Source organism: Psammomys obesus, unplaced genomic scaffold (assembly GCF_907164565.1).
Source record: "Psammomys obesus unplaced genomic scaffold, mPsaObe1.curated_primary_1811, whole genome shotgun sequence".
Lineage (NCBI taxonomy): Eukaryota > Metazoa > Chordata > Mammalia > Rodentia > Muridae > Psammomys > Psammomys obesus.
In genome coordinates this window covers 12,353,757-12,379,030 of record NW_026596125.1, presented here as the reverse complement: position 1 = coordinate 12,379,030, position 25,274 = coordinate 12,353,757, and positions in this window count along the sequence as shown.

The following is a 25,274-nucleotide window of genomic DNA, read 5'->3' as shown; positions in this document are numbered from 1 at the left end:
ATTAAGTGGAGCATGGGGAATCTTGCAGAAGAAGGGGAGGAAGGATTGTAGGAGAGTCAAGAAAATCTAGAGAATAAACAAACTTGGTTCCAGAGGGGCTCACAGACATTGAGACACCAATTAGAGAGCATACTTGGGGCTGACCTAGGCCCTCTGCACATCTGTAACAGTTGATAGATTGGTATTCATGTAGGGATCCTAACAGTGGGAGCAGGGGCTGTCTCTGACTCTGTTGTCTGCCTCTGGGACCTTTCTCCCAAACTGGGCTGCCTAGCCTAGCCTCAATAGGAGATGTGCCAAGTCTTACTGCAACTTGATATGCCAAGGCTGGTTGATATCCATGGGAGGTCTCTCCTTTTCTGATGAGAAGGGGAGAAGCGGTGGAAAAGCTGAGGGTGGGAGTTGAGCAGGGCTGGGAGGAGAGATGAGTGTACATCTCAATTGGGATATAGAATAAATAAACACACTAAATTAAAATAAAATCATCCCTGATCATTCTATAGATACCTGCACTGTTTCAGATAAATAGGAGACAACCATATGCTTAAGTATTAATTTTTGGAATCCAATGCCTTGTTTAGAGTCCTATTTCCCATAGTTTTCTAATATTAGCATCCCTGAGTTTCCTGCTGCAAATGCTCCCCTTGTGCCATTTCAAGCTGGGAAGTTGCGCTTAGGGTCAGTTCTCTGACCTGAGTGCACCATGGATGTAAATCATTTACAGTGCACCTGGGAAAACTGAGGCCCTCAAATATTGTTATTAACTGTTATCAATAACTTTAAAATCTCAAAAATGGCTTCTTTTATTCAAATTGACTATAAAGTTTGTCATCTCTCAATACTCTCACTTCTAAAATTTTGGAAAAAGCATTAATTTGAGAGATTACAGTGGCAATTAAAACATAAAAGAGCCAAAACAGAGTCATATTTCTGTCTTCCTTATTTAAGAAGAAAAGCCAGTAACCAGATAATGTGTATTTTAAGTCACATTACAGGTCACAGAGCTTAGATCAGCCAGTCTCAGAAACTCAGTTTTCTGCTTGTGAAGTGGGAAAAAAAATGCTTGCTTTGCTTACCTTAATATTAAAATAAAACCTTATGTGGAAATTTCTTGTAAACTGTTTTATTTTCAGAATCACTGACTTGGTAATCCAGTGTCTTTTTTTTTTTTTTTTTCAGTGTCTTGGTTTTATATGAAGGAAATAATTTCATCAAAGAAAGAAGCCTTTTAAAAACACAAATCAATTAGAAAAAACAGAAATGTACTTTATTGGTTTTTGTTTTAGGTAACTTATCTTAGGTAAACGCAAGTGAATGTTGTGTTAGTATAAATGAGTTTTATGTGTGTCTACACGGATGCTATGCTAATGTTATGTTAATGTTAATGTAATATTAACTTTGCCATAGGAAATTATTATCTCCTCGAATGAAGAAATTGTATTTCTCTAGGAGAAAAATTTCATGACATTAAATGGCAAAAGTCACTGAACTGCATTATATTACAAATATAATAATGTAGTATATGATGTACTTAGAAGTATGGAAAAGAAATGCAAAAAGGATTAAAGCTCTGGTGTTAGTCATGGATTTTATATTATAAAAGTCATGAATAAAAATTAAATTTTAAAAGTACATTATGAAAATAGTTACAGGGTAATATGATATTAATGGAAATCCAATAAAAAGAAAGACATCAGCCCAGAATTATTTCTTTCCAAATCGCCTTCCATACATATTGTTTCCCAGATCAGGCTTAGTTAATTGAGCAGCTACTGCACAGAACTGATACCTGAACATGGAAGGATTGTCAAAGAACTAAAGTGAAAATGCAGTTGTAATTTCATCTGGAGGTGGCCCTTCTCTCCTGGGGAAAGCATACATCAATTTTCCAGCCATTCTATGCCTGCTGTGGCAGAGAGAACAGCACAATAGACCTGGCCCTCCTCCTTCTGTTCAGATGACGTACTGTAAGCTGAGACTTCGGGGCTTCCATCTTGATTTTTGGCTTAGATGGTTCTTATCATTTGTCTCACTTGCCTAGATTATAGATCGCTCCTGTTCAACTTCCTGTAAGACTTTGCTGTCTAAAATGCCCTGGCGCCTCAATCTCATGGCCACCGTAAGAAACATATCTCAATGTTCTTGAAGGCTCTATCGCTAACGGTGACTTGCAGTACTAATCAAATATCTGTTCCTCCACTGTCTGAATCACTGCTCTGCGTGCAGAGGGAGGAAGCTAAGAGAACACTGGCAGGGGCTTGGAATGTGCAGTTAAAATGAAGAGCAGCTGCAGTGATTGACAGGGTCAAGGCTTCTATGACTACCAACAGATTTCACCTCAGAGTTTGCAAACTTGAAACCACATGGAGAAATCTGATGAATGGTGATGGCGAAGCACCAGGAATAGAAATATTAGCACAACACCTCCTAGATACCATTCTGCAAAGACCTGTGGACTAACACAGTGAGCACCCAGGGCAATAGCGGCTGCCCGCCTGCCTTAATTGGTGCATGTTTTCAGTGCAGGGAGAGAAGATGCTCATTAGTGATGGGCCCAGGTCCTGCTGAGAACACATCCTTCTGCCCTGCATTCTTTTCCATTGCTCAATCTGGCCTCACAATTGCTCTACTGATCTCCTAAGACCATCTTGAGCTTTTGCCAGAAATGATAAACTCTTTGCTTCTGTGACATAGTAATTGTTGCTTTCTGGCTGTTCTCATTGTTTCCAGTGTCCCTGTCCGCTGTCTTGAGTCATGCAGTTTCCAGGCTCACTAGTGTCCCTGGTCACTTTCTCAAGAATCATCCAGTCACCCAGACATCTAAACTATCGTCAGCATTCTGCCTTCATCTTGGTTTAAGAATGTTACACCCACATTTAATTCTTTCAGAGGTAAAAGTCAGGCTGCACATCAGAATTTATGCATCCCCACCACCACCTTGGTGTTTTGTATCAATTGACATGGTCTGGAGCAAACATGGCTTATCTGTAATGGTACTAGATAAGCTGACTGCTCTGTTTGTTGCAGAAGATGTTTTCCATGATCAGATGAACCAATCTTAAAATCTTAATAAAATTTGTGGTCAATCTCCTGGATATATTTTTGATGTTTTCAGTATATACTCAGGAAAGCTGAGGATGACTTTTTATTTTCTTTCTGTCAATACATCCATAAGGAATAGTCATTATGGTGTTAGGTATCTACCTACTATATGGTCAGTGCTATGCTGAAGAGCTATAGGGTATTTAGAGTAAACATAAGCCACAGTCTTTATCTTCAGTGAATTCATAACTTAGATGTGGACACACAAATGTAGAAGAAATATCTTGTGTCTATATAAAAGCATTATCTATCATTAAAAAGCTCATGGCCTGTTAGCTGAGACAGAAAATAAGGAGGTGGGACTTCCAGAGAGAGAGAGAAAGAAAGAGAGAGAGAGAAAGACAGAGAGAGAGAGAGATTCTGAAGAAGATGGATGTGAGCAGAGGTAACCAGCCATGTGGCAGAACTAATAGAATAAATGGGATATTAGTAGGAGCAAGTCAGGGAACATGCTTAGCTATACTGGCCTAGGCTTTTGTAAATATAATTGAGCCTCAGAGTCATTTCTCTAGGAGCTGGGGTGAGGGAGGAAAACACTTGTCTACACAAAAGTAGACAAGTAGACCCTTAACTGCAGTCAGGAAATAAGGGTAAAGAACAGTGGTTTGTCTTCTACCGAGTGACTGAACTATTAGGTCCAAGTGATCTCAAAATTTCACAAGTCTTAAAACTGTCAATCGCTCCTGCTCATTTTACATTCATTAAACTGAGGTTCACAGACTTTGTTCCAAGCAGAATGGTAGAGTCAAAGGTGTCTGGCTCCAAAGTGGCTTCTCATCCTCACTCTTTGTTTCGGTTATTTTTGTCTTTTTAAATTCATATATTTACTTTACGTTCCAATCACAGTCCCTCTCTCCCACCCTCTTTTTTTTAAATTTTATTTTTCTTATTTGTTACATTTTGTTAATTCTGTATCCCAGCTGTATCCTGCTCCCTCATTCCGTCCCCAATCCCACCCTCCCTTCCTCATCTCCTCCCTGCCCCTTTCCAAGTCCACTGATAGGGGAGGACCTCCTCCCCTTTCATATGACTCCGTTTTGTCAGGTTACCTCATCCCTGCTCCCCTTGTCCTCAGAAAAGGGGACCCCTCACCAAGCCCATCCCAGCACATCAAGTTACATGGGGACTAAGTTCCTCCTCATCCACTAAGGCTAGGCAAGGCAGCCAGGCTAGGGCCGAATGATCGAAAGCAGCCATACAGCCCATGTCTTAGCACCTGCTCTCCTTAAGAGGGAGCCACACGAAGATCAAACTCCCTGTGGGCTACACGTATGTAGAGTCTAGGTCCAGTCTGTGCGTGCTCTTTGTTTGGTGCTTCTATCTCCGTAAGCTGCCATGGGCATAGGGTAGTTGACTGTGTTGGTCTTCTTGTAGCATTCTTGTCCCCTCCAGGTCCTGCTATCCTTTGCTCTCTCTCTTTCACAGGACTCCTAGAGCTCTGCCTGATGCTTGGTTGTGAGTCTCGGGGTTCTCTCAGAGAACAGTTAAATAGAGAATGGGTCAGCGGGTGAGAGGGCTAGGACAGGCTAGCCAGCCTCAGACACTAATAATGATTCTCTGCTGTGCTTGCAGACAGGAGCCTAGCTTGATTGTCCTCTGGGAGGTTCCAGCCAGCAGAGGATCAGGACAGATGCTGGGACTTGTAGCCAAGCATGGGTGGAACTCCAGGGTTCTGTGGAAGTGTTGGGGGAAAGATGGAAGGACCTGGAGGAGACAGGAACCTCACAGGAAGACCAATAGAGACAACTAACCCAGTCCCACGGGGGCTTTCAGAGATTGAGACATCAACTAAGGAGCAGGCACAGTCTAGATTTAGGCTCCCTGCACACATGCAGCTGATGGGTTGCTTGGTTTTCATCAGTTGCCTGGCGGGCGAGTGGAGGGGAGGCTGTTTCTAACATGGACTCTATTGCCTGCTTTTGGATCACTTCCCCCTGGCAGGGCTGCCTTGCCTGGCTGAAGTGGATGAAGATATTTGCAGTCCTGATGTGACTGATGTGCTGTGGAGGGTTGATATGGGGAAGGGGAGCTCTACTTTTCTGGGGAAAAAGGGAGAGGTTAAAGCCAAAAGGGCGGAGGGTGACTGGGAAGAAAGGAGGGAGGGCAGCCTTGGGATGTAAAATAAATTTAAAAAAATAATTTTTTAAAAAGGCCCCTGTCTGTAAACATAGTAGAGTGTTGTAAATGGTGTCAGGTTGGACCAGGCATAGGTTGGTCATTCTGTCAGTATCTACTCTATCTTTATCTCTGCATGTCTTGTAGGAAGGCGGATTGGTGTTCCTCTCCCACCACTATAGGTCCTGCCTGCCTAGAAGGTGGCCTCCTCAGGTCTCCAGTCCCCAACTGGTAGGAGGCTCAGCTAGAGACATCCCCACATCCTCCTTGTAGCTTGTCTCCAGCTTGTCTCAGTGATGCCCCCTCCGTTTCCCTTTTCTGCCCAGGCCCTCAAACCTCCCACTTTGCTTTTAAAATTACGAAGATCCCTGGGCCAAGCTACCAGAGGTTCTGTTCATGTGAGGTCCAGGCGTGTAAACTATTTAGTCTCGGAGTGAAAATGCCCTGAGTTAAATAATACTGCTGTTAAGCACATAAATGCCAAAGATGTGCATGATGAGTGGAGTTTGGTGTGAGGAAAACAAGGCAATAGATGAAGTCTGTAACGTGCACAAAGTGCTGCTTGCTGGCCTATGGCACAGTCTTGCCCTCATTATCACATCTGAGCCTTCCAGCACCCAGGGTTGTGATGTCAAGGCAAGTTATTCACCATGAGAACACGGAGGTCCAAGTGATGAAGTGCCTGGCTGAGGCTCCCTAGGCTAGTTAGTGACCCTATACAGTGCTCATTTGTTGCAGGGCTTGGGCTAAGCTGCTCCCACAGTGCCGGAACTTTGTGGCATCACTGCAAATTGAATGATGAGATCAATAATTGAAGAAGCCACTAATTGCATGAGGTGAAGGATATGGCTATATTAAAAACAATCACAAGTCTTACAAGCACTTCTTAAACTCCTAAAACAGATGCAGCTAATCCTGTATTATCATAATCTTTCCTCTAAACAAATTATTCAAATTCAACCTTGCCTGCTCACTAGCTTATAAGATGCAGATAAACACAAACTCCCCACCAATTGCTTGAAGCATTAGTATGCATCCCTTTCCTCTTCTCTACCCCAAGCACCATGGCACAGAGCACGCCAGACTATGACCAGGTGATGGCACATGAATGTCCATTGAAATACAGGCAAAGCACTGAGTTAGTAGTCTTTGGAAAAACTGCTGCCTGTGGCCTGTCCTTCCAGATTCGAGTTGTTATAGAGTAATTAATTTGAGAGAGGCAGTGGCATGAAGCTCCTACGACAGTGAAAGAAGTTGAAATACCAGATGGTGTTATCAATGAGCAGCAGATGCTTGCCAGTGAGCTGGGATCTGTGTTTTTAATTCCCAGAGTAAAACGATTTTCTAAAATAAAGTGGAGTGCAGTGTTTGAGCCACTTGAAGAACCGCAGCATCCCTACCTTGTGCTCAGCGAGTGGGAGATCCAGCCCATTCCACACAAGCGCCGACAGGAGCTGGAGCAGCCATCCCTGAGCTCTGTGGCAGGTCATTTTATCTTTCTAGAGAAACTTTAAGACAAAGAAACATATGGAGGTCCAGGAAACTTGAGCATTGGTAATTGAAAAATAAAGACAGAAAGAGAAAGTTCCTCAGCAGCGACCATGCATCCTCTGGGCTGGGAGTTAGCTGAGCAGCGGTGGTTGCCGAGCAAGCCCAGTGACCTGGTCTGAATGGCCAGAACCCACATAAAGCCAGACACGTAGTATGTGTGTGTGTGTGTGTGTGTGTGTGTGTGTGGTGTTGTGCATGTGTGTGTATGTGGGTGTGCCAGTGTGAGTATATATGTGTTGTCTGTGTGCATGTGTGTGGTATGTGTCTGTGTGAATATGGTGAGTGTGTGTTGTATGCAGTGTTCGTGTCTGTGTGTGTGCTTGCATGTTTTTGTATGTAGTGTGTGAGGTGAGTGAGCATGTGTGTGTGTGTGTGTGTGTGTGTGTGTGGTGTGAGTCTCTGTGTGTGCATGATCCCAATTAGTCCCCAGGTGGTGGTGGGAAGTAGAGTCAACAAAATGCCTGGAAGCTGTGGCTCCGCTCCCCGGGAATCTACAGCAGCGAACCACAGAGACCCTGTTTCAAACAAGGTGAAAGCTGAGGACCGACCTCCAAAGTTTGTCCTCTGCCCCACCTCCCACACACATCTATATGGATCACACACCCTTCAAACACGTACAAAGATGTACCATTTATTAAAACAATAATGTCTCCTATAACTAAAAATGTAGTCAACCACAAATGAGAGGCAGATTATCTATATTTACTTTTTAACTCTTTAACTTTGTAATTTATTTATTTTTAATATAATTTTTATTCATTACAATTTATTCACTTTGTATCTCAGCTGTAGCCCCCTCCCAATCCCACTTTCCCTCCTTCTTCTCCTCTCATGCTCCTTCCCCAGTCCAGTTGAGGAATGGATACAGAAATTGTGGTACATTTACACAGTGGAATACTACTCAGCAATTAAAAACAAGGAAATCATGAAATTTGCATGCAAATGGTGGGAGATAGAAAAGATCATCCTGAGTGAGTTATCCCAGAAGCGGAAAGGCACTCTTTAGGTATATGCTCATTTATAAGTGGATATTGGACATAATATAGGATAAGCATACTAAAATCTGTACACCTAAAGAAGCTAAGCAAGAAGGAGGATGCTGGGTAAGATGATCGATCCTCACTCAGAAAGGTAAATAGGGCAGATATTGGAAGAGGGAGAAAACAGGGAACAGGACAGGAGCCTGCCACAGAGGGCCTCTGAAAGACTCTACCCTGCAGGGTATCAAAGCAGATGCTGAGGCTCGTAGCCAAACTTTGGGCAGAGTGCAGGGAATCTATATATACTTTTAACTCTTAAAATATATGTTTACTGTTCACACTTTGTAAAAGATGATGAGTTTTATTTACATCTCATTTACATATCACTTATACAAGAGAATAATTTTTTTTGTCCTGAAGTCATCACAGTTGACTTCAAATCTAGCAGGGACTTAGAGGTATGCAGCAGGCAATTTTGTTTGCAAATAACAAATACTCAGTGAATAAAACAGTACATGACTGAATATAAGAAACCATTGGGATCCATGGGCCTTGGGAAGCAAACAAGACATTTCTCATTTCCTGGAAGAAATGAAGAGGACCAGAGTGCTTAGAAAAATCTCTTTCTTGATTCTTCCCTCCCTCCCTTCTCTTTTCCCTCCCTCCCTCTTGAGATTTAAATTAGGGCCTACCTTGAAAACTCATTTTAAGACAGGGAACCCTTTGTTGGGATATAGCTCAGCAGTTGGTAATTTGCCTAGCATATTTCAGGCTCTGAGTTCGATTCCCAGCACAGACAAAAGAAAACAAAACAAATCTCTGCAGAAGCGGTAGAGATCGAGAATCACTTTATTTTTGAATATGCATTAAAGTAGAATATGATGTATTTCACAGGCATTTGAAAAGAGGTTTCAAAAATAACAATCACATCCCTCTATGTTAGTAGGTAGTTAGTGTATTGTCATAACTTCGTAACATCAACAGTAGCTGCCCATCCAACAGGAGGACTTACAGAACCCCGCCACTCAGAGTGTACCTAGGTATACCTGGCAATAGGGGTGCATGTTTGTGTTGGATAGTCACATTTATATAGAAAAGAAGCATTTTTATATCTCTACAACAGGCAGTACAGGAAGTAGTTCCGTAACATGGGGAAGGAAATTCATCTCCCTTGGGTTTTCTCTAAAAGGAATTAGAGCTAGGATTGTCATTCTCTTCAGCATTTATTCATTTATCTATCTATCATCTATCTATCTATCTATCTATCTATCTATCTATCTATCTATCTATCTATCTATCTATGTTTTTCACAGACTGTATTATTTTTATTATTTAAGACAATTTTAAATTTAAATATATTTTGTTTATATTTTTCCCCTGCCAAGTCATTCCAGGTCACCTCCTTACCTACCCAGCTTTAATTTCCTTCTCACAAAAACAAACAAAAGGCCAATGCAACATCTAAACGAAGAAAACAAAATAACATTTCAGTTCTGTTTCCCCTTGATATTTATATCTCAAAGGATGAATCTCGAGCCTTTGAGACAGATAATAACTTTCTCATAAAACTGACAAAAAGCCTTTCTGGTTTTCTGGAAGACCTATGTGCATTTCAGAGAGAGGGGAAACTACTACAGCAATGGCTAAATTTCCACTAAAATGCTCTACGAGAAAAGAGAAAGGGAATCTCTTTCTGACAGAAAGAATTCATTTTACTTTCAGTCTTTGTTTGTGTCTATGAAAAGTAACTTTAATTTTCCTTTTGCTCAGCATCTGTCCTGAGAAAACCCTTTTAGCTTTTTACTCTTAGAAGCTTTGTATCATCTTCCTAGTTTGAGACATGAGTGTTCAAGGAAAAGTAAAGAGGAAGGCAGGGAAAAGGCAACAAATACCAGACTTGTTCTGCATGATGGCTTCCTGTGAGTTTGTTCTTTTTGCTTTCCTACTCAAAACCCAATTTGAGTATCTCCTGAGTACTGCTTTCTCTCATTCTCTATTTTCTCTTGGCAACAGAAAAAGAAAAGGAGAATTTTCAAAATGGCATACCTGCATCTCTGACCCTTTGGAAAGTCAACCAGTTCATGATCTTATTCACTCTAAAATTATTGCTGATATTTTGACCTTGCAGTATGAGTGCTGAGGTACAAACTCAATGGATGCTGAAGTGCAAGGCAGAGACAGGCCAATACCTCTGTGAAGTGTGCGTCTTCAGGTATGGGGAAGCTCATTGTTATAGGAAGTAGAAGCTAATGATAGATATTCATATTTTAAATAGAAGTGGAACACTTGATGTTTTTAATTTTTCAAATTTTATATTGAAATAGTAAAAAAAATAAACCTCAAAATTTCTGTTATGTTGTTAAAAAACAACAAGCAACAACATTATGTGGGGCAGACACATGTCTATCTTCTCTGAAATCCTACTGTCTGTAATGAACTATAGCCTCGACAGGCAGGACACGGTCACTGCCTTTTGTGGTTTTTACACAGGATGTGCACCTCAGAATGGACATAGATATGATGGGCAGTCTTTACTGTCAACTTGGTTAAATTAAGTGGAATCATGTGGGAGAATCAACTACCTCCGGGAATGTCTGTGAGACAGGGAAGCTGAGGAAACAGGACACTCCAGTCATCTCTGTCTTCCTCAAATATCTGCTTGGTATTTGTCATCTCCTCCAGAGAATCTGAGCTCAGAGGACAGCATAACTCCACCAACTTCTCTCCCTAGGTGTTTCTCTTTTTTCTCTCTCCCCTGACCTTTGACATCTTACCCATACTCAACCTCAAAGGATCAGAAAATCTTTTGCCTTTTTAGAGGTGGTAGCCCTTGACCAACCTGAAGATAGATATCATGATTGTAAATAATAGTCTGAAGATGAAAAGAATTGGTAATGACAGGAAATGTGTTTTTTTTTCTTCACAGATGCCTAAACATAACTTGAAATTTTCATTCAGTTTCTCATCACACATACCTTTGAACATTTAGTAGCAGGATGCTAGGAAATATGTACATTAAATTTCTGGCTTTAGAATCTCATACCGTCCTGGTGTCAGGCGTAGGTAAAGTGTGTGTTTGTGATGTATTGTAGGTAAAGTGTGTGTTTGTGATGCTGACTACAATGCAGGCCGTTACTAATTACTGAATCCTGGGACAGAAGAAATACGACGTTTCAATTCCTATCAATTCCTAACGTTGCTAGTGCAGCCCATTGGCTCAGGAATGCAAGCACCATCTTTGTTCATTTAAATGAACAAACTTTAGCTCCAAATATCAACCACTTATATTAGATAACAATTCCATTTCAGTCACGAATGGGTGTGGTGTGGTGTGGTTCGTACATGTGCAGCTCTGCCAGCACGTCGCACTATAGGCAGCGTCCGGAAAGGGGGAGGCAGGCATTGCTCTTCCTACGTGCTTGCTGAAGGTGTCCCGTTCTCTATGCTTGATGGTGGATTATCTTTATAGCTTCCTTCTGGGAGAGGAGGGGTTCTGCAGCATCCCCAGCATCAGAGGTCCCATTCCGAAGCCCCTATGTCTACTTCAGAGGCTGCTTAAGAGCAGTGTCAGCACCATTTTCTTCATTCATTTGGGGATATAGAGTTTTCTCCCATCTCTCTATCTTGCTTACCAGCAGAGAAGCACATCAATGGACATGTCCACACTGTTGCAGCCCCCAGAGAGAAGAGAAACATCCACCTAATTCATCACTTCTGTGTAATATTTCAGATCACAATGATGAACCATATTGATAGACATTATGAAGTGTTCCAGGTGGCTGGAAATTTAGAGTGGTATATATTTAGAAAATTATTTAATAAAATTTCTATGGTGTTTCTGGAAAGTTCCATAGTCATGTGTAGTCAGGTCCCTGTAGACTAAATCCTGTGTCTGAGATTCAACCAATCTTTGAAAACATTTGAAAAGTAATCAAAATTCTCTTAGGCATTGATTTGTTCCTATTTGATAACCATGTTTCCTCTGACATTTCCATGATGTGTGAGGTCAGCCTCCTCACACCATGATAGTCTTCAAGGAAGGTTTTGTGAGTATTTATATTGTGGTATCTATCATGCATAACAACCTCAAAGGACAACAGACATTTCCTGCCTTCAAGTGATTCAGAATTGATTTCAAGTACACAGGAGGATATACACAGGTAATATACAAATAATGTCATTTTACATATGGCTTTTAGTATCAGTTGATTTTGCTGGCTTTTTGAGCCCAGAAACCGATCCCTCATAGATATGATGGGCAGTCTTTACTGTCAACTTGGTTAAATTAAGTGGAATCATGTGGGAGAATCAACTACCTCCGGGAATGTCTGTGAGACAGGGAAGCTGAGGAAACAGGACACTCCAGTCATCTCTGTCTTCTAGAGCGATGCTTGCCCTATGTCTTCCCTGTTCGTGCTACTGCACCTGTATGACTCAAAGCAAACCTTTCCTCCCTCAATTTGCTTTTGTCAAGTATTTTGTCTTAGCACTGGCAGAAGTAACACTGAGGACCAATTGCCTTCTTCGTAGAGATCTGACATAGTTACCGCTGCATACCTGTATGTGAATACATACTGAACATCTAGAACAGGATTTTGGCAAGCAGAAGATTAATGTGTGAGAGCAATTAAACCACGTGCATTAGGACCACTGTGGCTTCTGATTAATGTAACTTGCTGTTTAAAACACACACAGGCATACATTAAAATGGCTATTGTCTTCATTTGTGAATTTTTATGCTAAATACTACTCAGGGAACAATCAGGTTCATATTTGATATGAAACAAGAAGTAAAATGAAAAAATCAGGAAATGCTAATACAGTGTATCACTGAACCTTTTGTTTTAGTTCCTAATGAAACAATACCATGGGTGAACTAAAAAGAAAGGAGGTTTATTTAGTTCCTATGGTTTTTCGGTATGTGTAGTATGTGTAATATGCATATAAGTCTGTTTGTATACATGTATGTGGGCATATGTTAAGTGGGAGAGCATATGTACCTGTACCAGTGGAGGTCCATGATTGACTCTGAGTGTCTTTAAAGATTGCTCTCCACTGTATTAACTAAGGCGGGGTCTCACAATTGAACCTGTACCTCGGTGATGTAGCTAATCTAACCAGCTGGCTTGTTCAGGGTATCGCTGCTTTCTGCCTTTGGAGTCCTGGAACTACAGACTAACCATCACACCCCCCTGGTATTCACACAGGTGCTGGGGCCCCAAACTTGAGTTCTCGTTCTGGTGCAGCAAATGGTTGATCCATGGAGTCATCTCCATTACTCTTACCTCACAGAGTTGGAAGAGCAAAGATTCGTGAGTGGTGATAGCCTCCTTTCTGCCAGTTCTGGCACAGCGTGGGCATGAGGTAAGTGGTGCTTGTGTCTGTCTGCTCCCCCTTCCTCCTATAACGGCACCAGGACTCAATCCTGAGGGCTCCTTTCTGGAATTATGCATTTCTAATCACTCCCCAAAGGCTGTGTCTCTAAAATTACAGTCAGATGTAGTTTCTTTTAATACTTCACTGCCTAGTAGTGGGATTCAAATCTCAACCCTGAAGCCTTAAAGGAAACTAACTAGTCCAGACCATAGCACTTACCTATAGTACATTTGCTTACGAGTGACACAAACCCAACTTAAAATTTACTCTACAGAAGAAAATATGAAATTTCTTGGCTGTAACGCCAAAGCTCAGGACCAGGGATTAGGTCTGGAATTCAAATTATATTTACCACTCTACACCTTCTCCATCTATCCTCTGAACACTTATATTCTTCTGCCGTATCCATTACTTTTTTTTTTAAACAAAATAGGAAGATGGTAGTTTATGTAGTCAACGTGGCTCTTTTATAAGAAGAGAGATCTCACCTAGTATCCAATATAGTCTTTAAAAATAGTTTGTAGATTATTTTAATATATGAAAAACCAATGTGCCACTGCATTTCAAGAAAACTCTTTAAATCTAATTTAAACATGGCTGCTGTTCTGTCTTAGTTGCTCTACCCTCCCTTCCGTGTTGCAGAGTCAGTGCATTCTGAATGACACCCTGACCAAGGTCACAGAGATAATGGGAGAAGCTATCCTATAAAGGAAGATACTAGGAAAGCAAACATTCTGTGATAAAGATCGACAGCCTCCAAATGGACTGCGGTGGAACCTAACTTCTGTAATTGCATAGGTCAAGCTCCCAACAAACCCCCCTTCCGTGTATATATATGTCTTCTCTCAGATTTGTCTCACTGAAGAACCCTGACAAACATACACATACAAATTACCAAAATGTATAGAAAGTTAAATGCTACCCAAATGATTTTTTCATCATTATTCTTTTTTTCACAGTATTTTTTTATTAGACTTTCTAAAGTTAGAAAAAAAAAAAAAGACCAGATTATAATAGCAATTGTATAAGCTGGTGGCAGAAAAGTTAGAAGTTGATTCTGGACATGTAGCTTGGTGGAAGAAAGCTTGCCCTGCATGTGGGAAGTCTTGAGTTTGAGCCCTAGAATTGCAAAGCAAATGAACACCAATTAACAAATAAATATTTAGAGCCTATGCGGTTGTTGTTCTGTTCAGGAAGTTGTCTCCTGTACCAATGAATTCAAGGCTCTTCCCCACCTTTTCTTCTAACAGATTTAGTGTGTCTGGTTTTATATTAAGGCCTTTGATCCGTTTGGACTTTAGTTTTGTGCAGGGTAATAAATATAGGTCTATTTGCATTTTTCTACATGTAGACATCCAGTTGGATCAGCACCATTTGTTGAAGATGCTATCTTTTTTTTTTTTTTTCCATTGTATGGTTTTGGCTTCTTTGTCAAAAATCAGGAATCCGTAGGTGTGTGAGTTTATTTTTGGGTCTTCTATTCAATTCCATTGATCCACTATTCTGTTTCTATGCCAGTACCATGCAGTTTTTATTACTATTGCTCTGTAGTACAGCCTGAGATCATGGGTGGAGATAAATCTAGACAATCTGTTGTACAGGATTGTTTTAGCAATTCTGGATATTTTGTTTCCATATGAAATTGAGAATTGTTCTTTCAAGTTCTGTAAAGAATTGTGTTGGTATTTTGATGGGAATTGCATTGAATCTGTAGATTGCTTTTGGCAGGATGGCCACTTTCACTATGTTAATCCTACTGATCCATGAGCACTGGAGATCTTTCCATCTTCTGATATCTTCTTCAATTTCTTTCTTCAAAGACTTGAAGTTTTTGCTCAACCATGTTTGTAGCAGCTTTGTTTGTAATAGCCAGGATCTGGAAACAACCCAGATGTCCCTGGGTACACTAACTTCTGTACCCAGAATGGATACAGAGATTGTGGTACATCTATACAATAGAATACTACTCAGCAATTAAAAACAAGGAAATCATGAAATTTTCAGGCAAATGGGGGGACTGAGAAAAGATCCATCCTGAGTGAGGTATCCCAGAAGCAGAAAGACACATAGGGTATATACTCACTTATAAGTGGATATTAGACATATAATATAGGATTAACTAATCTAAGCTAAGCAAGAAGGAGGACCCTAGGTAAGATGATCAATCCTCACTCAGACAGGCAAATGGGATGGACATAGGAAGAGGGAGAAAACAGGGAACAGGACAGGAGCCTATCACAGAAGGCCTTTGAAAGGCTCTACCCAGCAGGGTATCAAAGCAGATGCTGATACTTATGGCCAAACTTTTGTCAAAGTGCAGGGAATCTTATGAAAGAAGGAGAGATGAAAGACCTGGAGGGGACAGGAACTCCACAAGGAGTGCAACAGAATCAAAAATATCTGAGCCCAGGGATCTTTGCAAACTTATACTCCAAACAAGGACCATGTATGGAGATAACCTTGACCCCTTGCACAGATATAGCCCATGGCAGCTCAGTCTCCAAGTAGGTTCCCTAGTAATGGGAACAGGGACTGTCTCTGACATGAATTCAGGGTCTGGCTCTTTCATCACCTCCCCCTTAGCGGGGAGCAGCCTTACCAGGCCACAGAAGAAGACAATACAGCCACTCCTGATGAGACCTGATAGGCTAGTGTCAGATGGAAGGGGAAGAGGACCTTCCCTATCAGTGGACTTGGGGAAGGGCATGGGAGGTGAAGAGGGAGGAAAAGTGGGATTGAGAAAGGATGGGCTGGGGGCTACAGCTGGGGTACAAAGCGAATAAATTATAATTAATAAAAAAATTAATTAAAAAACATAAATACTAAGAAAAGGCAAAAAATTATATCTCTATTTTCACTCTGTTTCAAGATAGTAAGGGGAACAGGGACTGTTCCTGACATGAACTCAAAGGCTGGCTCTTTGACCTCCCCCCACCCCTAGGGAGGAGCAGCCTTACCAGGCCACAGAGGAGGACAATGCAGCCAGTCCTGAAGAGACCTGATAAGCTAGGGTCAGATGGAAGGGGAGGAAGACCTCCCCTATCAATGGACTTAGAGAGGGGCAAGAAGGAGATGAGGGAAGGAGGGTGGTATTGGGAATGAGGTAGGGGGCTACAGCTGAGATACAAAGTAAACTATAATTAATATATAAAATAATAATTTAATTAAAGAAAACAATACAAAATAACACTATTGAATTTAATGCAAAGTGTTGGGTTTTGGGGAAAATTGAATCAAAGGACAAACTCCAAGGATTGGAGATGGAAGCAATGTAATTCACATTTTAAGCAATCCATTTAGACGTGTTCCCACAGATGTTAAACTTGCGGTAGAATGATGGCAAAGAGGAAAATATGTATTGTAAAAAAAAAAGCTACTAAACTTCCAGCCTTTACATCTTGCTTGACCTTTTCACTAGCTTCTTATTGTAATTATTTATAATTATAATTTTTACTTATAATAATTGTTGTTGTTATTATTATTTTGGTATGTGCACATGCATCTTTCTGAATCTCTAGGCACCGTATCTTTTGTGAGACAGAGTTGCTTGTGAAGCCTGGTACTCCCTGATTGGCTAGCCTGGCTTTCTGGCCAGCTCCAGGGATCTGTCCAGCTTTGCTCCAGCTGTGGTCACAGATGTATAGAACCCCCCCAGCTTTGTTATGTGGGTGTTGGAGATCTGGACTTGGTTCATGCTTTTGCTTTACTGACTTAGCCATCCCTTCACTCCGGAACTCTTATAATTATTTTATTTTGCATACTTATTCTAAGAATTGTCTTGGAATATGTGACCCCGTGATGTTGAGAGTTGGTCTCAGATGAGAGATGGTCTCAAAACCAGACTCTCTTCCTTCTTTGTACACAAACCAAGGATAAAATAACAACTAGAAGGATGAAAGGTGGAAATGCAAACAGAACAAAGGCAACCTCTGGTGTCTAAAATATCTACAGAGGTGAGCGTAAGACTCAAGGCTGGCAATGGCAATTAAAGAAATAAACCCAGGAAAATCTCTAAAACTGCTGATTTTCAGAAGTGAGATTTCAAGTGAGAAACAATGAGATAGAAAACTGTTGCTTGCTATTATTAACTTTCTTGATTTGTTTTGCTTCACCATGAACAGATACTATTACTTTAATATGAATATCTTAATATAAGTGATGATGAATAATGTAGACATTATGTAAATCAGAAGTACATGAACTGAAATTAAAAGCGGACTAAACCTATCAACACTGGTTTGGAGTACATGAACCAATATTTATAAACTCTCCAGAAAGTAATGATACTTTCCTGAATTTCATTTTGTATTTAGACTTTGTGTCTAGAGCTTGACATTAGTGAGCTCATGTGGTTTCCAAAACTATGCTTTGCAGTAGGGTCCTGTTTTGTCACCCTTCAGAGGAGGATGGTGAGTAATCAATCAAGTTGTGCGGTTTACACCAGTGGCTTCCAGCCCACATCCTTGACTGCTAACATGGCACTAATTCTTCTACTACAACCAGGTGGGTCTGATGCGTGTAAAAGGTCTGAGGACATTGATTTACAAGATGTATTTGCTGATTTGGACTTTGGATTCTAAATTTCCAAATCCCAGGTTGACAGTGTTGCCGTGAGTATTTAGTGGTCTTAAATGAAGGTCACTGCTGTAGATGTTTTCACTGAGCTGTGGTCTTGTCCCACCACCTGTCTCAAATGCACCGGACCGTGCGTTTGAAAAACCTGGAGCAATTCTCGTCTTGTGGGCTGTTTTTCATTGATCCCTGTCTTAAATGAGAATATCATCTTTTACATACCCAAGAATTCTGTAAATCTTCGAGTTACCTCACATAACTCTCATTGCTCCTCCGCTATTGCCCTGAAGGAGTGCTCCCATCACTTGATCTATTAATTACAGGAGATGATATGCTCTTTCCTTCTGTGGCTTCCCCGGTCACCTGACTGCACTGTTGCGTATGTCCCACACTGTTGACCTTCCAGTCTACCCCTCACACTGGGGCAAACTCGAGGGAAATGTAACTAAGCCCTCAGGCCTCAGCTTCTGCCAGAAAACCTTGTCTGAGTTCTCCAGTGTGTCCTCTGGCCTCTTCTTTGATGGCTCTCCCCAGTGCAGTAACCCCCAGCCATGGAGGCTTCTGTTAGGTCTTCCTGACTCTTTGGCTTTAGCCTCCACACAACAGCATGCTGGTCCCTCGGTCTCAGATGTTTCCTTCAACCTCTCAACCTTGATTAGGAAAGCTACTTAACTGCTTGAAGCCTCAGCAGTTTGTCTATGAAATAGTATTGAAAGGATCATATAGTTATTAAAAATGTGATATAAAAAGAAGTCCTCCCCTATCAGTGGACTTGGGGAGGGGCATGCATGCAGATGGTGGAGGAAGGGAGGGATTGGGACAGGAGGAGGGAGAGAACCACAGGGGGAATACAAAGTGAATAAAGTGTAACTAATGAAAAAAAAAAAGAAAAGAATGTGCTTTACAGGCTGGAGAGATGGCTCAGTGGTTAAGAGCACTGTCTGCTCTTCCAAAGGACCCAGGTTCAATTCCCAGCACCCACATGGCAGCTTAGAACTGTTTGTAATGACCATTCCAAGGGACCTGATACCCTCACGCTAATGTACATAAAATAAAGATAGATAAATATTTTTAAAAAATGTGGTATAAGGAACATTAATGACATTCTTCACACAATGAGACGCTTAACAAATGTTTTATCATTTGCTAAAATTTAAGCATCTCACCAACAATGTTTTAACCTTTATTTTGTTCTCTAAAATTTCAATGCAGAAGGGAAAATTTAAAGGCCTATTTATTTCAGAAATTTATTAAAATCATGATGTATCTGGCCACCAAGCATTCATGCTACAGTTTTTAATTACTGTCAGAGTAACACTGTCTCTCAGAGTACAGTCTTTGTTATGCATGACTGTCAGACAATTATAATTTTCAAAATTATAGCTTTGTTCCATGACCTGTTAAAATAATAATAATTAAAAAAAACCGATTAATGAAATGTACATGTTTTAGAGGTGACAACATGGAAAAAAATTCTAAATAAAGGAACAAGTGAAGAAGACAAATAAGCATGCAACTTGTAATTGGATTGTAGTCCTTTATAATTTGAAGCCAGTTAAATCTTCATGTGGGTCTATAAGGTGAGAGCACTCTCATCCCCACTGATATTTAAATTTCCCCAGTAAATCCCATTAAAATTGACATATTAGAACATGGGTGTAATTACATAAGCAACATCAATCACAAGACTCAGCTTGCTGTAACTAGAGAGGGTCATTTGAAGGTCATTATAGACATGTAAAATGCTGGAGGGCAGACAAGAATTATAAACTAATAACAAGTTTATTTATACTAAGTTATGCAGATTAAAAAACTTTACTGAGATGGGCAGATACCTTATAAAAATCAAAATACTTGTAATCTTGATATTTATATATTGTGACTGTCAGAAGTATTCTAAATATTTGAAGTTGGAAGCCCTGGTGTGTCATGCCTGGGAAACTATTTAAACTCAGTACTCCACAGCACATCTATTTGCCTGGAGCATAAGCACAGCATTCATAGCTGTGCTCAATAGTAAATGTCCAAGGAAACATCCTAGGGTTTGAAGAGAGGAAAGGTATACTTGGATGAAAAACTGAGTAAATGCATATGTGCCTGCAGGTGAGTCAGCTCTCACTTGCCCATTTGCAGCTGTGCAAATGGTGGAGGTTATTTGTTTAACTGTCATAAGCCTTGGTTTCTGTCTATAGAATGGAGCTAACAATATCCAGTCTACAGGACTGTTATGGTCACTAATAAGATATTTAAGAGAAAGAGATGGTGGTGACAGGATTCACTTTAGAATTCAAGTACAAAAATCTTACACTGTTTACCATTTTTTAAAGTTAATAAATAACAATACTTTTATTTTGTCAAGCATACCTGTGAATTTGTGTGCATAATTAAAAACACAATAAATATAATAGTTCCATTAGGGTCCCTGCTGGTGCATTGGAATTATAGCTTTTCCCATCCCTAACCTTTGGCAACTCTAATGGGTTCTCAGTTATAACAGAGAATTTTGTCTCTGACATGTTATTGGGAACACATAGCACATGATTATATGAGATTATCCCTCAGTGTAATATGCTTACAGTCCACTTAAATTGTTTGAAACAACAGTTATATCATTTTTATCATTGAGAAACATCTCACTTAATGCCTGTATCAAAATTTCTTATTCCTTTGCCAATTAAAGACATTTAAGGCTTACTTCTTTTTGGGAAATTTGTGAATAGAGAATCTATATGAATAGGATATTTATAAAAATTTGTTATAGCATTCGTGTGAAGTAAGTTTTCATCTCTATCATAAATCCTCCGAGTGGAATTCCCTAGCCCCATGGTACTTCTAGTTTTGCACATACAACTTTATATGCCTCGCTTTATAAAAACCAACCAAGCGATTTTCTGGATGGTTGTGCTATTTTTGTAATCCTAGTGACGGCATGGACAAGCATAGTGAATGGCTTAGCAATTCAGGACTCCGCTTGCTTTGGACTGTTTTCACACCCCTTTCACAGAGCCCTCCCACCTGCTTTGAGCGGCACACCTCCCCTGATAGCCACCAACGGTAGACAGTTTTTATTCAAACATACTCACAGTTATATCTGAACTTTAAGGAAGCAAGACTTATCTAATCTGAATTGTTCTGAGTGCATGCACCACAATAAGGTAAACTGTATTCCCTGTTAGCGAGACTTTCCTACAAACCATCTTATGCCTATGTGTGGTCAAGCATGCGTATGATTAATATCAAATGCATTATGGGAAAATCCATGCACAGCAAAAAAGATCCTATGACTAAAGCCTGCCCATCAAAACAAGGAGCTACTCAGGCCCTCACTCCTTGCAGTCAAACTTGTCTTGAACCACATAAAAGGAAGCTTCAAAACCTACCCAGTGCCCTTGAGCACTTTTGCTCTTTTGAACAGATATGTGTGATTGCTTCACTTTTGTGTAACATTTTCTTGCTGCTCTGCAATTTGTATGTGCTTTCATTTCAGTTTCTTGAATAAGCCACTAAGAACTTGGAAACACATAGATCAGACACCAACTCCTGGGAACAGTCAAATGTATGAGAATTCTAGTTGTTCCATGTTGTTGTAAGTGCTAGGTTTGTTAGGGTTTTAAAGAAATAAAGCATGGCCAGCTCTCCCAATCCATGCATGGATTTGCTCAGCCCAACTTAGCACAGGATCTCCTCTGTCTGGACTTTGATCCACCTGATCATATTTGCTTTCACAGCTAGCTCTCCATTGCCTATTACATCTGACTTTTGTGTCGCTTTATTATCTTTAGAGCTGACAGTGGAGCAATAGTGCTTACTACCAGAACCTACCATTTCCTTTCTGGAAGATGAAATCAGAAACTGTAGTGTTTTGTACTCCATTCCCGCTTGGTTATGCACATCATTATTTACAGATCTGAAATAATGGTGCAGAGGATGTGCAGCAGCAGCCTGCCTGGTTTCCCCACTGTGTCAGTGAAATCTGTTGTTTGGCTTCCTAATTCCGTCAGTGTGGCATGCTAGGCCTCTTAAGACAATATTGGCTTCGGAGAAACTTAAATTAGATTTGTCCACTTCTCTACCTGATGGGGTTATTTCTTATTTCTTTGGTGGCTTTGTGAGAAGAGATAATTTGGGGCACTTTGAAGCTCCTGCTTCTTGTCAAAGGACATTAAAGGGCAGAGTTGTGTAAACTATAATACCATGAAACAATCAACTAACAAACTTTGTGATCAGCTTAATATGGGCCTTCATGATCTAACACTTTCTCAAATAGAAATGAAAACTGGTGATAAAAGGATGACCAACAGGAGTGAGTTCCTTTCAAGAGGCCTTCTCTGTAAGGGGATGGCCAAGGAAGTCTTATATGAGTAAAAAGCATTAAAGGAGTATGGAATGTCCTTCCAGAACCATTGTGTGTGTGTGTGTGTGTGTGTGTGCGCGCACACACACATGTGTGTTCACTAATGCACATATATGTTTATTCACATGTGTGTGGATGTTAGATGTTGATCTTGGGTATCTTCCTCAAACTCTATCTTGTTTTTTAGGTGTGTTTTATTTTTATTTATGTGGCTGTGGATTTACATGTGAGTTCGAGTCACTGTGGAGACCTGAAGAGGGTGTAGGATCTTGAAGTTATAGGAAGTTATGAGAGATTCAGACCAAGGTGGTGGGAACCAAACTCTAGTCACTTAAGATGACAGCAAGTTTCTTAACCGTTGAGCTATCTATCCAGCTCCTCCATCTTATTTTCGAGACAGAGTCTCTCACTAAATCTGGGGCTTATCAGTTCAGCTGGACTGGCTCACCGGCAAGCTGAAGGGGTTCTTCTGTGTCCAACCCTGAGAGCTGAGATTGCAAGTGTGCCCCACTATAGCCACTGTACCTTGGGGTACTGAGAATAAATTAGGGTTTTTCTGCTTGTAGCCGACCGGAAACTGAGCTATTTCCCTAGTGTCTCCTTCCCAACACTGTGAGATGAGCCCTGACTAATGCCTTATCTGAGGAACCTAGTTCTCTGCACCACACTGAAGTATTGGGCGATAGCCTCTGGGGAGAGAGAGGAGGCGCTTCCTCATCCCAGGGAGAAAGCGTTTGCTGTGAATTCCATCAGGGCTGGTGACTCTTTACTTCGTCTTTTCTTTCCTAGAGGGATTGCACTTACTTATTTAGGATGGAAAGGAAGTTAGTAGAGCATGAAAGAAAGGGAGGGAGAGAGAGAACTCAAATGCTCTGAAAAGTTACACAGGAGAGGGAGGTTCACAAGGAACTCTGTCAGGCTGGCACAAGGGAGATTTTCTTTCCCCTCACTCATCTAGAGTCCACAACCCACTTTTGTATGTTTACAAATAAACAAATGAAGAAAATGCTGTAGAGCTATAGCATATATTAAATATTAAAATAGAATGATACTTTGCTACTATGGTAATATGAGTCAATTTGGAAGACATTACAGTAAGCGACATGCCTGGCCTAAAAAGGGAAGGGCTATGTGCTCTCACGTGTGCAATCTAAAGAAAATCAGACTCAGAAGCAGAGGACAGAGCTGTGGTTGCTGGGCCAGGGGTGGAATGGGGAAATGATAGGTAAGGGGTATATACTTTAGTTAGGACAAGTACGTTCTGGAGTCTATCCTACTGCATGCTGACTATAACCAATAACAACACATTGTGCACTAAAAATTGTTGAGGAAAAGGCTATTGAATATTTTTGTCACAAAATAAGTATGTGGTGCAATGCATATGTTAATTAGTTCATTTAAATCTTTTCTACAATGCCTACAGATACCAAAGCATCAAGTTATGGAGCATTAGTATGTATGCTTTTAATTGTTAAGTATATCTGCAACTGGGGTAAAGTTTAAGCTTTTTAAGACTGTCAGTAACTGAAAACATACTTCAAAATTCATCCGAGCATCATCTGAACTTTCTAAGTCATGGCATTATGACCATTCAATTCAGTTTTAGGTATCTGAGGCAACTTTGTCATGTAGCCAACTCCTTTGACACTGAGTAAACAAGTATCTTGAGAAAGTAAGTCTGTAATCTTTGGGAAAGCCAAAATATATCCCAACATATCTTCAAAAGGACAGTCAGTGAGAAAATGCTGTTTAAGTGCAATGAGAGAGAAGGGAGGGCTATACAAAGTCAGAAAGAGGCATACACACAATCAGCAATTCCCATTATTTTCTGTCTAAAGTGAACACACTGCTGGAATCTGAGTTATCTAGACAGACAGGCAAAATCATGCCTACCCCCTCAGCGCTCTGGGACTGTAGCAGCATCTAGAGACGCTGCTGTAGAACACACCGTGAACATGCCAGAGCACCAGGGGAGGCCCAGAGCAGCAGGGACAGCAGGTATGAGGCAAGGTGTACAGTGCCCATCTACTGTGTCCCTGCGCCAGCCACAGCGGGACACCCACTTGGATGGAGTTGGGAGCCCTTGCTTTTCCTCTATGTCTAGCAGGGAGGCCAGCCAGTCACTTCAGGTCAGAAACTGCTTCTCTGCTCATCTTTCCTGAAGAAAGAAGTTGGTTCTCAGCGTTTGGTCCTCAGTGTGTTTGTGCCACTGATCGTCAGCTTGGTTACAAATTCCCAGGCTAAGGAACTGTGCATCCTCCATGTCTTGACTTTTCTCAGAGAGTTCCTCAAAATGAAAACTTCAAGATGGGGGTGGGAGCTACCTTACTTCAGAGAATCCAAGGGGCAGAAAGTAGGAAAAAGTTTAAGATCACTGTGTAATCTAAGGTGGCTGTAGATGGGTAGGGCTTCTGGATCAGCAAGAGTTGCAAATTCAAACCTTGTTCCATTTACAGCAAAAGGATATTTTCTTCAGCAAGACTTGCTCCCTTTCTACTCAACCCCATTTTCCTTTCCAAATCCTGATCTTTAGTTTCTGTCTTGTGCTTTTTACATTTTACATTCTGTAAAAGCTTGATAATTTATGTCAAGAGTTCTGTATAAGAAATTCCCTGGGGAGGAGAGAGGATTATAAAGCTTAGTATCTCTGCTGTGGTTAATATACATGGCCAAGATGGGCAAGAATGAAACAAATACAGCTGAGTAAGCCAATCATGAAAGCTGGAAGGTTTGGAAGAGTGTTTAGGCATTGTAGCCAAATAGCTAGGCAGCTATTTGAACCTAACTTTAATTTAGTCTCTGCAGCTATGAACATCTTAACATTCTGTAGCAAGTCAGCTAATTCTTTGGAATGATCTTGCAGGTATCAATTCAATCATATTTGAAAATCACTTGATATTGTCTTTTGCCAGCCCAGTTAACAAATAGGCCATGGGTATATTCTATGCGTTATGTTATACAGGTGCTGTGACAGTCAGTGGAAAGGTTACTGATCTCACGGAACATCTTTTGTAGGGACAGGAAGTCAGTTAAAGTTTAACATCATTATACAGAGGCAATAGAGGAGCTGACAGGCAAAGACCTTAAGAAGATGGAATGAGGTGCCTGAACTGATGAGGCGAATTAAAAGTAGACCAAAGAAGGTGCTACCCAGTGCTCTGTGATACAACAGCAGTAGTGTTAACTCCCTGGGACACTTCTGAAGATGCTTCAGGTCCCATTTT